The sequence below is a fragment of the Geotrypetes seraphini genome, chromosome 1, assembly GCF_902459505.1.
Source record: "Geotrypetes seraphini chromosome 1, aGeoSer1.1, whole genome shotgun sequence".
NCBI lineage: Eukaryota > Metazoa > Chordata > Amphibia > Gymnophiona > Dermophiidae > Geotrypetes > Geotrypetes seraphini.
Window position 1 is genome coordinate 30,263,964 of NC_047084.1, and position 19,557 is coordinate 30,283,520.

Consider the following 19,557-nt stretch of genomic DNA (forward strand, 5'->3'; position numbering starts at 1 on the left):
CAACGGTCTCTTCTTATTATGGTAATTCAGCAAAATGTGTGCAATGCAGGATCTTGTAACCCTGTTCTGGGCTCTTCTGGGAGGGAGGGCTAGAAAATCAATCAATATATAATTGCTCTAGACCAGGGGTGGGCAACTCCGGTCCTCAGGATTTCCCCAATGAGTATGCATAAGATCTGTTTGCATGCACTTCTTTCAATGCAAGTTCATTGGGGAAATCCTGACAACCCGACTGGATTCTGGCCCTCGAGGACCAGAGTGGCCCACCCCTGCTCTAGACTCACAAGTAAGCAAGACAGGCTGTGAACGAGCTTGTACCATAATACTATAGTACAGGGGTGTCAAAGTCCCTCCTCGAAGACCACAATCCAGACCAGTGGTCCATCGTGCCCAGCAGTCCGGTCACGCGACGGCCCTTGGTCAAAGACCAGCGCCCTGAGACTAGCCCTACCTGCGTACGTTCTGGTTCAGCAGGAACTTGTCTAACTTTGTCTTGAATCCCTGGAGGGTGTTTTCTCCTACGACAGACTCCGGAAGAGCGTTCCAGTTTTCTACCACTCTCTGAGTGAAGAATAACTGCAGCAGTGTTTGGAACAGATAAGCAAACACCTGCGTCATGTAAAAGTATGCACATTCTTGTCGTCATTCATACTTTTATGTGGGAGATAATTTTATAAACAGTACAGTATTTTATGCCCATATACTCACATGTATGCATGAAAACACCTTTGTAAAAGTACTCCCTTTCTTTTATTTCTATTGGTTAGATTGTACCTTAGGCATTTGTAACCCTGGCCCTGTGGGTGGGTGTGATAACCACTCTAATGAGGGGTTTTGGTGGGCAAGGGGAGGTAACTTGTCACTGCTTGATCACACAAACATAGTTGACTCAACAACTCTTCAAGAAGTCGGTCCATAGGGTTGTACACATAGAAACATAGAAAGATGACGGCAGAAAAGGGCTATAGCCCATCAAGTCTGCCCACTCTACTGACCCATCCCCTTAAGTCTATGCCCTAACGACCAATTCTGTAACTTGACCCTCGTAGGGATCCCACATAGGTATCCCATTTATTCTTAAAGTCTGGCACGCTGCTGACCTCGATCACCTTTATTGGCACTTTCCTCAAAAACAAAACTTCACGTAGCAACCAGAGACTAGACACTTCCAAAATAAATTCAGGTGGTTCAAGAAAAAAATAAGGAAGAAACAATGCAAAAAATCCCAGTGGTGTTCAGATAATGCTTGGATTTAAGTAGGTATCTCCTGTCTTCAGGCTTTAGCCTGGCACCCATCACTGGTTCTCATTCTCTGCACCTTTTGATCTTTTTTTGTAGGAACACTTCCTTATTTGATGGCCCTCAGTCTCTTCAGACTTCACTAACACCCTCTTTTACTAAGGCACGCCAGCCGATTTAGTGCGCGCTAATGGAAGATGATATTTTCCATCTTATAGGCTCCTCATCTACCAGAGGGCATCCGCTGAAAATCAGGGGAGGTAAATTTCATGGTGATTCCAGAAAGTATTTCTTCACCGAAAGAGTGGTCGATCACTGGAACAAACTCCCTCTGCAGGTGATCAAGGCCAAGAACGTGTCAGAATTTAAGAGAAAATGGGATATCCACGTGGGGTCTCTAAGGGTGTAAAGCCAAGGAGGGGTGGGTCATTAGAGTGGGCAGACTTGATGGGCTATGGCCTTTTTCTGCTGTCATTTTCTATGTTTCTATGTAAATGCTAATGCGCCCATTATATTCTATGGACATGTTAGCATTTAGTGCACACTGATTATTAGTGCGCACTAAATCAATTAGCGTGCCTTAGTAAAAGGACCCCTAAAATGCACTCAAAATTAGATGTTGCACCACAGAATTTACCAATTCTCATAAGTATGTTATTGTGCCTATCTGTACCATCGACACAACAATCAGTCATTGCTTTCTCCCCGTCTGGTTCTCTGTTCCAGGTGATCAAGCGCATGACTTTCCATAGTCCAGTGCTCTGGGGCACAGGCACAAGCAAACTTGCAAAAACACCTAACATCTTCTTTCCTATCTGTACCAATGCACAGGAGTTAGGTTGCATGTGCCTTCCAGGTCTTCCAAACTCCTCAGAAATTCCCAAAACCACACTGAGTCTGAAATGCTCAGGGGTTCCAGCCTCTCCCTCCAATCTTGCATAAATCAGCTGGGTATACATAATAATAATAATTTTATTTTTATTTACCGCCAAAGCCATGATAGTTCGAGGCGGTTTACAACAAGAGGCGCTGGACAATCAGCGAAGTAGTTACAATACAAAGTCGAAGAAGTAACAATGCAAAGTCATTGAAAATAAGGTACAGATTGGGAGGAGAGATACACTAGGTTCATAGGTTACCATCGGTTAAATAAATTCGTTTTTATTGATTTTCTAAAATTGAAGTAAGATGAGGAAGTGTACTCTATGTGGGAGTGTACTCTATGAATGAATGGTCAAACTGTATTTTATACAAGATGTGCATGTGCATCACAGCCCTGCCCCATCTCCACCCAGACTATGCTTCTGGGAATTCACATGTACAGGTTCTATAAAAGTAGGCGTAATCCTTTTGTATAATCTAGAGTGGAAGAATAGATTAATGGTTAGAGCAGCGGGTTCGGAACCAACTACAGCAGCTCTTTGTGGCCCGGGGAAAGTCACTTTACCCTCATTGCCCATGGGTGACACTGGCAACCTCATCCCATTTAGGACTGAAACCTTCACACATATGGCAGTCCCATAAACCATTCACAGCTTACTACTTGCAGGCAGCAAGGTCAAGAGATAATCTAGAGCAGTGGTTCCTAACCCTGTCCTGGAGGACCACCAGTGAGTTGGGTTTTCAGGAATAGCCCTAATGAATATGCATAAGAGAGATTTGCATATAATGGAGGCAACAGACATGCAAATCTGCATATTCATTAGGGCTATCCTGAAAACCTGACTGGTCCTCCAGGATAAGGTTGGGGGCCACTACTCTAGAGGCATAGTTAATTTCTACCTTGAGAGATCAGGAGACTCACATGCCTGGTCAAGGGCTCAGGTACCCCCCCACTCCCCGTCAGATTTAAAAGGCCATATAAACCAGTACAAAAAAAAGAGAACCTCAGTTCCACCTTCCATCCTCAGTCCACTAAATCAGTGGTCCCCAACCCTGTCCTGGAGGACCATCAGGCCAATGGGGTTTTCAGGCTAGCCCTAATGAATATGCATGAGAGATATTTGCATATGATGGAAGTGACAGGCATGTAAATCTGCGCCATGCATATTCATTAGGGCTATCCTGAAAACCCGATTGGCCTGGTGATCCTCCAGGATAGGGTTGGGAATCACTGCACTAAATGTTAAATGTAGAACTCCTAAACCACAGTCCTACACCATTTAGGACTAGAGCAGGGGTCTCAAAGTCCCTCCTTGAGGGCTGTATTCCATTCAGGTTTTCAGGATTTCCCCAATGAATATGCATGAGATCTATGTGCATACACTGCTTTCAATGCATATTCATTGGGGAAACCTGAAAACCCGATTGGATTGCGGCCCTCAAGGAGGGACTTTGAGATCCCTGGACTAGGGTGAGACATCTGGGTTTTACTTCCATTGAAATCAATGGAAATAAAACTCGGATGTCTCAAATCCGTCCTCCTTTTTCTGGAGCCATATGGTAACCCTATTTAGGACTCTTCCCTCTGAGGCCCCACCCGATTGCTCTCTTCCTGAAACTAGTCACTTGAGCTTTCCTAGCAGGAGCAGTGCCCAATCATTCTTGCCCTGCTAGCACTGAATGTGCCAGCTGATTGTCCCAATGCTCTTCCCCTTCTGCTGCCTACTGGATTTCATGTTAGTACAGTGTCTGCCTGCTTCAAACCTTCCTTAGCCACTGCCTCCTTCCACTAATTCAAACCCATCAGACCATTCCTCTGAATTAGCGAATCTTCTGCAGTGCGGGCTTTGCTGATACCTTCTACGTATCGCTGCTATCACCCTGTGCCGCCTTCTACCCCTTACCATACTAATGATGGAGAGGATCACATGTGGTGATGTCAGCTGTTGCATCTTCTTACTCATCCCTGCCTTTCTAGCTGTTTGTTCCTTCGGAATAAAAAAATTCTCTCTTTGTAGGCAGGCTTCTGGTTTCCATTCCCTTAATTCTTGTACCATCATCACTGCAGCTTGTGCTTGCACAGATTTCTCCTGAGTTAGACTAGTCTTCCCTTTACTGCCTCTTGGCGCGCTGAATGCTCTGCTCTGCTCCTGACACTCATAGAGTTCCTATGAGCGTCGGGAGCAGCGCAGAGCATTCAGTGCACTGGCCTGCCCAAAAAACCTGCTTTTGCGGTTTTGTAAAAGGGAGGGGAGAGGGTTAATGCTACCTCTGGAGGCAAGTAAGTGTTACATGGTAGAATTTATTTGTTTCACAAGCACTACAGGAAAGTGCTAGTTTGTGCTGTTACTCAAATGTCTGATGCTGTATGGAACAGCACCAGGAAATACCTCCAGAACAAGTGCACCAAAATAACTTTCCAATGCCCAACACTAATGGTATGCAAATTATATGCACGCTGTTAGCATTGAGCATTGGGATGTTAAGGCAGAGGAACGTGTCTGGTGGATGCACACATGTATCTAATGTGGTAAACTCAGCTCTTATGAACCTGTGCCGGGCAAACCCAGAGGTGAAGCACACACCAGTGTCTGTTTCCTGCGCCTTTCAATATAAGCTTTCAACTTTTTTTTTCACTTGGAAGGCTTATATTTAAGTTGGAAACAGGAATCAATGGATTCTGAGGGGTGGGAGCATCAAATGGACCTTGTGGCCAGAGATTTATAAAAATAAGTTATGAAGTCAGCAATAGAGAGACTGGAGGTAACAGGGAGATTCTGTTTCTAGGCAACCTTGTAGTAGCAGGAGTGATGGACCAGGGAGGAGTCACTGATTGGTGCCGGAGCTGCAGCCTTCAAAAGCCTCAGTGTCAGCTCTGAGCTGGTAGTAACTTTCCTAGGTTAGGGCATGAGGTTTCGTGCGCTGTTTCTCTGAACATGGGAAGCAATAGCTAATGACTTCATTTGTTTCTACATTTTAATACTTTGTTTGCCACAGAGGGTGCACTAGTGCCCTCTGAACACTGGGAACATGGGAACATTGGCGCTAGTCTGGCGCTAATCGCCCTTAGTTCCAGTGTTAGATTTGAGCATCCTTCTGACAGACAACAGACCACTAATACCAGTGATGGTGCAATGCCCTCTGGTGCAAAGTCACACACAAGACTCCTCTGTTAGGGATTAAGTAGTCTCTTAAGTATTTGTTTTGTATTTGTTATCATGTTTTCTATTTTATTTGATTTTGTTTATTATATATTTTTTCTCTCATTTCTAAAATCCTCTTTTGAATGACCTTGTGCCAGGAATGCAATACTGTATAGAATTTTTACAAATGAAAAGTAAAAACACTCTTTCTGTGTCAAGCTGCCTGTATGATACAGATAAACAAAAGCTCTGCTGTTTTTCCTCACTGGATATAGACTTTTATGCTGCAGCAAAGACTGTGTATCAGACAGATACGGAGAGGCATAACACTAAATGAGCACAGACTTTCTCCTGTTATAAGCAGTATTAGTACCAGCAACCTAAGCCATAGCTACTGTCACAGTATAAATCTGAATATAGCCAAGGTTAAATGGCTAGAAAGTGAGCATGGGTAATTGGACGCCAGCGCACTCATTAAGCTGCAGTTACCAATTAAGCTGCTGGCTTTCACTCAAGGTGTGAAAAAATAACAAAAACATGGAAATGATGCATAACGCAAGGTTTACCAAAATAATTATTTATTGCTTTTATTTTTCCATCATGGAACTCAAAAGGCTAGTTGCGTTAGCGGGAGGTCGTTATAGTTGCCAAAATGCTGGCCTTCTGATAACGATCTCAACCCGATACTTCGAAGCTCCCCAATATATACCTTCAGTCCAGTTTGACATCATTGGCTGTCAGCCAATCCACTAAGAGAGGCTGGACTTAAATTTAGACAAAGACCTTCTTTTTAACATGGAATAAAAGTTCCAGAAATCATAATTGTTTGTTTACATTCATCCTTGAATATACATTAACAATTTATAACATATTCAATATTCTTTTTGTCCTTCTTAAAACTTATTTCAGATAGTTTGTCTATGTATCAGGCAAGCTGCTGAAATGTTCTCAGCCTTATCCTGGAGGAGGGGTACTCTCTCCTCCTGCTTTGAACAACTGACAGTTTCAAATTACACTGATACTCACACAGAAGCCTTTCTAAGAGTGGGCTTTGTGTGCTCCCCTTTCTATGCTAGAGACTGCTACAGGTCTCTGATTCTAACTTAACCATTTCCAAATGCTGTGTTCAGGATTTTTCCTTAGTGTTCTTTCTATAAACCATTTCATATATATTTTTCATACATCCATTCACACTTGGGGCCCCATCATCCATAGTTTCACACATTATATTTCATTCATATTTAATGCATGTTATATCTCAGTTTGGGATACGTAATCTAATATGCTCTTCCTAACCAGCCTAAGGCACATCTGGTATCAATTAGAACCACGAGACTAAAAGCGGGAAAAACCTGATCAAAGACTAGGGATATAGGCTGAACACAAAATGGAGTAAAGCCAAGCAGAAGACATAGAAAAACAGAGATGGTGTTCATGTATATCCTGATTTCCTCTATGATCTAGCTTAATAGCAAAGTACATAAAAAGAATATTATGCTTTTCCTTAATATTAATCTGTAGTGTGTTTTTCTGGCCTTGGCTACAGCCATATTGATTTTTATTCACCAATTTTTGTACGCTTCTATTGGGCGTGGCCTTAACTAACACATATTCTTGTATCTAACTAGAGTTACCCAGAATCATACGAAAAGCAGGCATTTTTGTAGAAAAACTCCACAAAATACTGCACTATCATGTCCTGACGTCAATTCCATTACCGTCCCATAGACTTCGCCCCCCCACTGGCTACGAGCCACTATTCTTCAAAAGGTGCCACATATTTTCCTATGTTATAGAGACACATAAGCAGCTACCACTGAATTTTATGCAGCCCACAAGACCATGGGAAGTACAAGTATACACACCAAATGTCACTAGCCAGAGTTTTGGCTATTTTAAATACTATAATTTGCAAATATTTTCAGAAGAGCCACTCTAGCAGTTTGTTTTTATCATTTTTAGTTAAATTGTTACTTACTAAGGATTTTAGGACTGCCAGAAGAGGGGAGGAGTGGGAAGAGGTGGAGCGTAGAGGAGGAGGAGTGCCGGCACCCGGGGTGGACCTCCCCACCCCCACCCCATTGCTACGCCACTGCTTGTGACCCTGGGCAAGTTACCCAATCCTCCATTGCCCCAGGTACATTAAGTAGATTGTGAGCTCTCTGGCACAGATAGGCAAAATGCTTGAGTACCTTGATGTAAAAACCACTTAGGTAGTATTATAAATACAGTAAAACCTTGGTTTGCGAGTATAATTTGTTCCAAAAACTTGCTTGTAATCCAAAACACTTGTATATCAAAGCAAATTTCCCTATAAGAAATAAAGGAAACTCCACAAACCAAAAACTTTAAAACAAAATACTGTATGTACTCGTAGTGTAAGACCTTGCATGTATATCAGGTTAAAATTTAATCATATGTTTTGCTTGTCTTGCATACCAAGTTATTTGCAAACCAAGGTTTTAAACTTGGTCCAAGGTAATACACTTGGAAACTACTAGAACAGAGGTGTCATTCTACATTTAAATATTGCTTCCACCAAATTGGAATCAATCAGCTACTCTTGACCACTGCATAATTTTTTTCCTTATCAGCTTTACAGTGAAATCTTATTCAATTTTTTGAGTGCTCTCTATTTTTGTCTGCTACTATGTTTTCCTTATTGCTAGGATCAAACACCTCTGTCAGGGCTTTTTGTGCTAGTAGCTTGATTACATTGTGTTGTTTTCCCTGCTCCTTCCCTTCACCTAGATTTTTTTTCCTTGATATCACTTGTTTTGTCATTGAGTTGGTTTTAGACGTGATTAACCTTTTGATGGTGTTCTGTCCTCTTCTCTATGGGTTTCTGATTTATCAGTAAAAGTCATTTTTCATGTTTCAGATTAGATTGGTTAGATCTCATCTCACTTCAGTTAATTCCAATCTCAGCAATTTTCTTAGGGGTCCTTTCACTAAACTGCAATAGAAAATGGGCTTAGTGCATTTTAACATGGGACTTTCTCATGCTCCAAGTCCATTTTTAATGTGACAACATTTAAGGAATTTTTCAATTATTTTTCAGGTTGTGCGCTACTGTTTGCATTAACACCTGTAAAAATATATCGCAGGAGCTGATAAGATGGGTATGTATTTATTATTTTGCTCACACCTTTTTCAGTGGTAGTTCAAAGTGAGTTTCATTCAGGTTCAGTATATATTTCCTCGTCCCTAGAGAACTCACAATCTAATTTTGTACCTGAGGTAATGAAGGGTTAAGTGGCTTGCCTAAGGTCACAAGTAGCAGCAGTGGGATTTGAACCAAGCCTGCCTGATTATCAAGCCCAGTGCACAAACCACTACACTGCACCTCCCACTTAGGAAATGCCAATTGCTCCTGCATTAGCTCTGTGCTATTTAGTTAGCATGTGCTACCTGGTTTATGCTTCCATGAGTTTTCCACATCCATGACGTATCCCTTCCTGAAAAAAAAAAATAATAACAATGCACAATTCGTGCAAGCTGACAGGCAACTTACTGCAAAATGCTGGAATGTATTTTGTGGTAACAGAATTTGTCCCCATCCCCACGGATAACCGCGGGAAACCATCCCTTGCCATTCTTTTGTGTCTATCTCATTCTTTTGTCATTCTTTTGTGTCTTGTCATTCTTTTGTGCCTCAGTCCTTGTACACTAGCACTCATATTTTGATTCTTCCCACTCTCCTTAAAGAATGATACAGAGATGGTTTCCCGCAGTTTACTGTGGGGACAGGGACAAATTCTGTCTCTGTGTCATTGTCTAGTGGTAAGCCGTTATTCCCGCATTAAGCGTGTATTAGCACTTTCTGAATTTGGTGATTATATTTTTAAAGGCTATATTCCTCCTAGTTGTGCTATCTGTTTGGTTACAGAATGAAAATGCACTCAATATATTGAAGTCTGTCTTTTGCTAATTACATTTTGTAAAGGGAGCTGTGACTTTGGGCAAATCACTTCGCTCACAAGAACATAGTAAAATGACGGCAGATAAAGACCTGAACGGTCCATCCAGTCTGCCCATATGTTATACCCATTAAAAAATACACATTAGATTAACTTGTCTCTTCTTTGATATTTCTGGGCCATAGACTGTAAAGTCTGGTATTGTCCTAGGTTCCAAATGCTGACGTTGCCGTCCAAGCTCACTCCAACCTATCCAACCATCCCGTTGTTTGCAGGATATCTACCGTAAAGTCTGGCCAGTAACATTCTCATATTCCATATTAGTAGAGTTCACATTGATGCCCACACCAGCCCACCGCAGCCCATCCTACACCGAATCACGATATACCAATGTCTTTTACCCCACTTAGCAATAATGTTAAAATATGAGTAATTAACTGCATTAAAGACATTGGTATATCGTGACTAAAATGAATTTTCACTGTTTCAATAACAGGTACAATATATCATTATTAGTGATACTAAGATTTCTGTAGTACATCCCAGGTATATGTAATACTGTGCAGAGAAAGAAAATGAATGGTCTCCTGTCCTTGGAGATTACAATCTAATCAAGATGGACAAGACATACAATGATGAACAAATAGTGATTGGAGTATTGCCTGGGGCTGAGGCTGAAGAAATTGAAAAATACATGTCATGCTGTCCTCTATAGATAATACTGCCAAATGTATGTTGTTTGTATATCTGAAGCAAAGTGATTTGTCTTTGCCTTGATTATAGATAAAGCAATGAATGGAACAGTGGAACTTTATATTACTGATCTTTCTCCGCCGCAAGCAATTCTCTTTTCTCACAGTGAACTATGCACTAGACATGAAAGGGAGAACTTTCTGGAGATTGCTCAGGTCAGATTAGCTCAAGAGGGCTATAGCAGGGCTCTCCTGGATGCTAGATCTGACTTCTTACAGTCCTCCGATATTTTACACAGTAATCTCCACCAACTGCTTACAGGGCAAAGATGGAACTACTTTTATTTTTGGTAATTTTGGCAGAGTCCTGGGTTCTCTTTTTATTATTTATAATGTAGCTTTATTTGATTTTAAGTATTCACTGCACTCAGCTTTGGATAATTTTTTTTAATGATTACAATTAAAATCAAGAAATACTATATTGACCATGGAAACCTGCATGAACATAAGAATTGCCATACTGGACCAGATCAAAGGTCCATAAACTCCAGTATCCTGTCTTCAATAGTGGCCAGTCCAGGTCACAAGTACCAGGCAGGTTCCCCAAAAGTACCAAAATTCCACGATACTTACCCTCAGAAATAGATAGTAGCTTCCCCCAGCTCTGCCTTAATAACAGATTATGGATTTTTCCTCCTGAACTTGTCCAACCACTTTTTAAACCCACTTACATTAAATGTTTTTACCATTTGTGAAAGAATTCCAGAGCTTAATGATGTGTTAAGTGAAAATATATTTTCTTTTGTTTGAATCGAATGTACTGTACCTACTACCTTGTAACTTCATTGCATGTCCGCTAGATTTAGTGCTTTTCTAATAATAAAGAATTGATTTGCATGTACCCATTTGATTCCGCTCACAATTTCATGGACCTTTATCATATCTCCCCTCAGCTATATCTTCTCCACGCTGAAGAACCCTAACCTCTTTAGCCTTTCCAAATAGGAGTCATTCCATAACTCTTCTAATTCTATGTTGTGACCAGTGGCTAGCCAACAATATGCTAGCTTTAAATGTTCCAAAGTCAAGGATAATGCTCTTTCCATGGAAAGATGGATTAAAGCTATGGTCCCCCATCACACTTAAAGGTAGTATTCTTCAGACAGTTACTCTATTAAGATTTTAGGGATTATCTTTGATCAGAAACTTTCATATCATGACAATATTAGCAACATAGTCAAATCCACCTTCTACTGTACAGACTACGCCAGATTCGATCTCAAGATTTTTAGAACACAAATCACTCAATATACTAATACATTCCTTAGTGATTTCCAAGATCGACAAGTGTAATTCCCTGTTTAAGGGAATTACCGAAAAAGAAATAAGGCGCCTACAAATTATTCAAAACGCGGCTATTAAACTTATCATATATGCTAGGAAATTTGACTATGTCTCTTCTCGAGAAAGCCCATTGGCTCCCAGTATCTTACAGGATAACATATAAAATCTGTTTATTGACTTTCAAAACACTCTTCTCTTCTGATACCCTACGCCCCCACTCGAACACTCAGATCAAACAATCAGCATTTATTAACAGTCCCTTCTCAAAGTTATTAATACCAGACAACAAAGTATTTTCTCAGTTATAGAACCTCAAACATGGAATTCTCTTCCAACTTATTTAAGAGAGGAATGTTCTCTCGACAGGTTCAAGAGTAAACTTAAATGCTTCCTATTTAAGGATGCTTTCAATCTCTGACTCTTTGAACCAGGATGAGCTCCTTACTGATTTTATCTCTGTATTATAATTCTTTTTTATTTTCCCCCTCCCTTTTTCCCTTTATTTTTAATTTCTTCTTTTAATCCCTCCCTTATGTTTTTTCCTATATTTGTTTTTTTCCTTTTTTAAATTGTATTTCCTACCTTATTGGCACTGTAAATATTTAATTATGCTAAGTTTGTCTTTTATGTTGTACTACCCTGATTGTTTTAAATCTTTTTACTTTGTACATTGCTTAGAAGCAAGATTAAGCGATTTAATCAAATTAAGCGATTTAATCAAATTTTTTAATAAAACATGAAACTTGAACTGTACACAATATTCAAGGTAAGGTTGTACCATGGAGCAATACAGAGGCATTATGCTATTTGTTTGTTTTATTCTCTACTACCATACTTTCCTAATAATTCCTAACATTTTGCTTGTTTTTTTGGCCGCTGCCGCACGTTGAGAAGAAGATTTCAGTATATTGCCAATGATGATGCCTAGGTGGTGACTGCTAGTGTGGAATCAAAATGAGAGATGATGTTTAATGTGAGCAAGTGCAAAGTGATGCATGTGGGTAGCTACACGATGCAGGGTTCCACAATAGGAGTCACTGCCCAGGAAAAGGATCTAGGTGTCATCACTGAGGATACGCTGAAACCCGCAGCTTAGTGTGCTGCAGCAGCTAAGAAAGCAAATATGTATTGTAGAATGTTAGGAATTATCTGGAAAGGAATGGAAAGCAAATATGAAAATGTTATAATGCCTTCGTATTGTTCCATGAGTAGGGTTACCAGATTTTCTGTTCGGAAAATCTGGACCCCTTAGGCCCGCCCTATTCCACCCATCTCCACCCCCATCAAGCCCCAGTTCTGCCCCTCAATCCCACCCTAGCCACGCCCCTAGCCATGACCCCTGCTGCCTGCTCTGGTCGGGCAGGAAGGCATCCACGCATGCGACGTGATGACGTGGCGTCATTGTGTTGCTCTCCTGCCCAATGGTGGTTTTGGGGGAGGCTTTTCAAAACCCAGACAGCACAATTGGACGATCGCTAACATTAGTGCATCTAGGCCTAGATTGGTCTCCTGCTCCTGTGCCAGGTTATTGCGTTAACTCTTCTCTGCCAGCCATGGGTCTTTCATCCTATTGTGTCCTATCCCACCTCTTGTGCAAAGTGCTTCCTGTTTCCATATGTAGACAGGAAGGAATGTACCAGGAAGAAAGACCCTTGGCCAGCATAGCAGAGCTAATGGGATAACACACAAGCTGACACACAGCAGCAGGAGACTGAGTGAGTAATAGCACGCAAACTACTGCCTCAAATAAGCGGCATGGGGTGAGGAATGCAGTGGTGCAAGGGGGCAACACGGGAGAAGGGACTACTGTTTGCCCCGGGCCTGCTTTATCTCTTGGTGGCTGTGCTACCACACAGTGGAAGACAACAATCGGCAATCTGGAGATAAGATCAGATTTATTCAAGGTGCTCCCAGCAACAGGCTGCTTCAGGGACATTTGGGAGACTTATTGCATGTATGGAGTAAGCTGTTCCTTTGCATTAGCTGGCTTTCATTCCTTGTGGAATCTATTTCTAATCCCAGCTAGTTAAATGCCCCTGAAGCAGCCTTTTTGGTGAAACAAGTCAGGCACTCTTGCTGGGAGCACCTTGAATAAATCTGATATTATTTCCAGATTATCTGCCTATTGGTTTTTGTTCTACATTGGATTCTTGGTTGGTCGCTTGCCTTGTTGCTTTCTCGCTTTCTCACACCCGCAATCACAAAGGCCTAGTCTCTAACAGGTCGGACAGTCGGACACAAAATTGGGTTCTAGCAATCTCTAGCAATTATTTAGCAGTCTTTGTCCTACCTTGCAGACTATAGTACTCAAACTCCTTCTCAGCAATCCCCAGCTATGACTGGTCAAGTTTGGAGGCTTGTCTTAACTATCACTAGCAGAAAATGAAGGTTACCCTCAACCATTTTTGGCAGGGCATGAAAGACTTCAATTTCCCCCAAAGCCTTTCTGACTATCCCATTCTTACAATATTTATTCTACCTGATTTGAGTCGCATCCTTCTGCATAGACTTCCAAGGTTTGGGTCTTTTAAGGTGGCCCAGGTAGGATGTGCAGTCTGATGAACTAGGGTTTGCCTAGTCATTTTCTCATAGTGGGCTAATGTTAAAAACGTGTTATTTTACTGTTATGCTCAGTTATTAGTAACTAGGTCTCTTTACATAAAATAATACTTAGGTTAAAACAACAGATCCTGTGGGGGATTAAATGGCAAATTCTATAAGAAGCGCCCAAAAGTTAGGTGTCGAAATAGGCACTGTTCAGCGCGATTCAAGTAAAATTGGGTGCTGTTTAATTAATCACATTGTGCAGCACCTACTTTGCAGGCGCCCAATAAATAGGCCAGCTCTAGGCACAACTCACTTTGTCGACAATTTCTACATTTTCCTCTGGGAACCTTACCTTTTTTGTGCAACATACTTAAGCACAGGGGTAAGCAAAGGAGTATTCTTCTTGCCTCTTCTTCCACCTTTCTGGCTCAACAAGTGCTATTCCAGCTGGACCGGGCGTTTCCGCTGACCGAGGTGGGCAGACCTCTGTCTTGGAGGGCGAGATATTGCTCAGCCCTTTGGGGCCTGGAGTTCCTCTGCATTCCGGGATGATGTCGGGGACGCCTTCAACAGCTCAGAAAGCACTGGAGTTGATGTCTCCATCGGCGTTGCAGGTTTCACCCCTGACCCCGGATGGGAATTACAGCTTGCCGACTTCTCTGCAGCCTGCATTGGAGCCTGGAGGACCTGGAATTCGGAGTGTAGCAGGGATGGGGGAGGCGGAATCTTCGGTGGAGTATCCGGGAATATCTCTCCCTGCTCCTTTGATTAACCCAGCGGTGAGTGCCTTGGAAACTTTGCATAAGGTACGCTCCCAGTTTATTTCCTCAGTTCAAAATTCTAATATTCAATTTAAAACTTTTGATGAGAAATTCCAACACCAGTCTGGTAGAATGGACAAATCAGAGAAAACGGTGGTAGAAGTGAAGGTTTCCACTAATTTACAGTTGAAAGAAAAGGTTCTGCTTTGCATTCTCCAAATTGAAAATTTGGAGAATGCAAATAGGAATTTGAACTTGAGACTTTTCAATTTTCCTATCTCTAAATTTCAATCACCTTTCTGAAATCAGTTTTGAAATTTTCTGAAAATAATATGCTACCGTTACAAAAGTTATATTATTTGAATCTTCCAAAAGTGAATAAAGAAAAAGGAGAAGCAATACCAGGAGAATTGGATCTCACTGGTATGCTGGAGACAACTCAAGAGGAAATTTCGGTTAGAGCCACTTTACTGGTAACTTTTGTCTTTCTTCAAGATAAGGATGCAATTCTTCGTCTATTTTATAGGACTGATAATGTGGAATTTCATGGACTCAAAATTTCAATTTTTCCTGTTGTATCGAAATGGACACAAGCCAGATGTAAGAAATTTCTGGCTTACCGTCAATCTGTTTTGAGTTTAGCAGTAACCTTTCAGTTACATTTTCCTTGTAAATGTTGCATTACTTATCAGAGTAATAGATATATTTTTTATGAACCCGCTCAGTTGCAATTTTTCCTTGAAGGTAAAGCAATTACAAGAATTCCAGAGACTTCCATGAAATCTCCCAACCAGGCCATTAATTGAATCCAGCTGCACTCTGTAATTTGATTAATTCATTATTATTTCTTGGAATCCAACTTCCCTTGGAAATGGTTGATTCTCTCTCCTCTTAATGTGGACTTTAATTATAGTTATTAGTGTGGAATTATTCTATAATTTTATTATTAGTTTTCCTTTTTAAATTGTAATATTTCCTTTCAAGTATTGTTCATTCAACTTGTAAGAGAGCATAAATAAATTTAAAAAAGAGCTTAATTGAGCTTGTTAATCTATTTAGATAGGCACCTATCTAGTTGGGCGCCTCCAAAATAGGTGCCTAACTTTAGGCACCGGTTACAGAATTTTGGCCTAAGTGACATTTAGGCACTAACATTTACATCTGCCTAAATGTTGGTGCTGAAATGCCAATTTGGGCTTTGTTCTATAATGGAATCTGGGGCACCCAGTCAGATGTCATTATAGATTATGACCTTGGCACACAGATTTTAGTGCCCTTTATTGAATCGGTCCTTACGAGGGGGGGGCCGCTGAAAAGTTCAAGAAAAGAATAATGTGGAGCCATGAAACTAACAAGTTATTTCACACTTTCCTTGACACTTTTCGCTTCATTTCATATCATTGAAATGAAACGTGTCAAGAAACATGTGGAATAACTTGTAAGTTTCATGGCTCCATATTATTCTCTTTTTGGTTAGGCTCCCCTTGTATGTGATGCAGTAAACACACGCCATTAATCCAATCTAATCTGGGATTTATAAATTGCACCATGCCTAAGTAGGTTAAAGGCAACTTAAAGTAAAATTTAAAGAAATACAATTTAGTATAGTGCAAGGATGCTATAGAGAATACATTACAAAACAGTTTGAGAGATGGTACGACACAATAAGAGATGTTGCATGGTAGGAGATAATGACTTATGGTCCAAAGTCATATGGATGAAGGAGTGTGCAGTGTCAGAGAGGTTACAGGGCATTTTGTAGTCTCAAGGGTCAATTTTCTGTGGTGAATATGGTGGCAAAGAAATAAGTCTTTATTGTAGTTTATTTTGAAACGTGAAGTAGTTCAGTTCAGATTTGATGGTTGTTGTGGCGTCAGATCAAAAAAAATATTTCAGTGCAAGTGTTTCTGCCTCAGCGCTTACAGGGCGTGAAGGCCATACTATGGACTATGCTGGTGAGCAGGATCCTTACTTACAGTTTTTACATGTCTTTGTATTTCAGACAACTGGTGGTGAGATTGCCTCACTTGAGCAATATATTCTGTCCGAGTATCTTGCAGAATATCAGTAAAATATTCAACCTTTTTTACAAACCCCCTTGCATCCCCTTTAATCTGTCCCTCTGTTCCCTCTTCACCACCATATCCAACATTTCTCCCTCTCATCCTTCTCTCCCCTATGTATCTCTACCTCGCTCTCTCTCTATGTCCAATTTCCTTCTTTCTTCCTTTCCCCATGTCTTTCCCTCACTCCACACCTATATCCAACAATTCTCTTTTCCTATTCCCTCATCCCCCCCCTCCCCCAGCATCTCTCTTTCCCTCCCTTCCTAACCCCCAGCCTATGCAGCATCTGTCCTTCCCTTATTCCCAACTCCAGTCCCCCCTCCTCTCAGCTGGATCCGACCTCTCGCCAGCTCCCAATTCCCCCACCCACCAGCTCCTCACCACTGCACTCCAAAATCACTGAGGCCTTTTGTCAAGGGGTAATTCATCAGAACCTTTCTACGATTTCTGGCTGAGGTGGACCATGAGGAAGAGAATTAGTTTATGAGTGGCATAGCGGAGTTTCCTTATAGGATTTGGAAGATTATTCAGGAGATTTTGAAGTTTATTCAAGTGATGACGGGTAGCCAATGTAACTGTTTGAAATAGGTGGAGATTGGGTAATATTTTTTTAGTTTGAAAATAAACCACAGTGCTAAGGGCCAGATTCTGTAATTGGCAACAAAAGTTAGGCACTCCTTACAGAATTTCCCCCTTAGTTGCTTTTCTTTTCTGCCACTTAATCTGTAGATTTACAGGGATCACTGGTGTATAAATGCAGGCACTCTTTATATGTCCCACAGTAATTACAGTTTTTAAAAATTATAACCTTATGAAGCAAGGTCCCTTGGAAAGAAGGTCTTTCTTAGTTACACTGATTCAGACTGACAATATTCCTCTTCAGCAGATCTCGAGCATTAAAACCCTTGGGGTAGTACTAGGCCACAAATGATCATATCAAGATCATATAAACCAAATAGTAAAAAACTGCTTCTACAAATTCATAGCTGGGGATTGCTAAGAAGGAGTTTGAGTACTATAGTCTGCAAGGTAGGACAGAAACTGCTAAATAATTGCTAGAGATTGCTAGAACCCAATTTTGTGTTCGACTGTCTGACCTTTTTAGAGACTAGGCCTTTGTGGTGGCAGGTGTGAGAAAGCGAGAAAGCAACAAGGCAAGCAATCCACCCAAGAATCCAACGTAGAACAAAAACCAACAGGCAGACAATCTGGAAATAATATCAGATTTATTCAAGGTGCTCCCAGCAAGAGTGCCTGACTTGTTTCACCAAAAAGACTGCTTCAGGGGCATTTAATTAGCTGGGATCAGAAATATATTCCACAAGGAATGAAAGCCATCTGAGCAAAGGAATAGCTTACTCCAAACATGCTATATGTCTCCCAAATGCACCTGAAGCAGCCTGTTGCTGGAAGCACCTTGAATAAATCTGATCTTATCTCCAGATCATTATCAAAGGTTCTGGACCCATCAGCTCTTAACATTCTTATTCATTCCCTCATTATTTCAAAATTGGATTACTGTAACTCATTATTAAAGGGCATCAATCAGAAACAACTAAGGAGACTACAATTAATCCAAAATACCACAATAAAAATCATAAAAAACAAACAAAAAAAAAAAAGATCTTGAAACACCGTTCCTGAAAAATTCACACTGGCTGCCAATCCCTTATCGTATCTCCTACAAAATTGCACTACTATCATTCAAGATCCGTCAGACAAACCTTCCTACTTTCCTAGACTGTTAATACTGCATACACTTCCCAGATCTCTACGTTCGACCGATCAAAATCTCCTTTCTTTAAAGATCATTGGCACCAGGCGTAGCAAGATCTTTTCTGTCATCACTCCACAGCTCTGGAACTCACTTCCTGGCTATATTAGAGAAGAATCTATATTAGATAAGTTTAAAAGTTCCTTGAAAACCTTTCTTTATAAAGATTCTTTTGAAAATTAAAACCATCATATTCAGATAATCTTACCATTGGAATACTTATTCATTATTTTATTTTTTAAAAATGACCTACTGATTTTTTTTTCTTCCCCAACCTATCATGTTACCCCTTAATATCGTCTTTCTCTGAAACAATTGTAGTTCTACCCCTTCCCCTCTTGTCTATGTGTGTTTGCCTTCAGAATTTGTCCTTGTCAGTATAATTATGAGTTTTGTTACCCCTTATTTTTAATATATGTAATTTGCTTTGAAATATTATTATAAACGTTTGTATCAAATTTTTAATAAATTTGAACTTGTCTATGAGTTTATCAGTGTCCCGCAAACTGTTTGACGCCATGGCACATTCCCCCTCTTTTACAAAGGTGCGCTAAGCTTTTTAGCGTGCGCTAAATATTAGCATGCACTAAACACGCGCTAAATGCTAACACGTGCATGTTATCCTATGGACGCATTAGCGGTTAATACATGCATTGATTTAGCGCACACTAAGGGCTCCTTTTACGAAGGTGCGCTAGGGTTTTTAGCGCATGCACAAAATTACCACGCACTATGGCGTGTGGTAGCCAAAAATATACCGCCTCCTAAAATGGAGGCGGTAGTGGCTAGCGCACTCGGGAATTTAACGTGCGCTATTGCGTGCATTAAGGCCCTAGTGTACCTTTGTAAAAGGAGCCCTAAATCCACTTAGCATACCTTTGTAAAAGAGGGCCATTAAATTTTCAAGTTTCAAGTTTTATTAGGATTTTATATATCGCCTATCAAGATTATCTAAGCAGTTTTTTTACAATCAGGTACTCAAGCATTTTCCCTGTCTGTCCTGGTGGGCTCACAATCTATCTCACATACCTGGGGCTATGGAGGATTAAGTGACTTGCTCAGGGTCACAAGGAGCAGCGCGGGGTTTGAACTCAGTGCCACGGCTGGAGGGCATCTGGAAGTGCGCAGATGTCAACGTGATGATGTCACACACTGACATCCGCTTATGCGCGGAGGCCCTCCAGCTGCG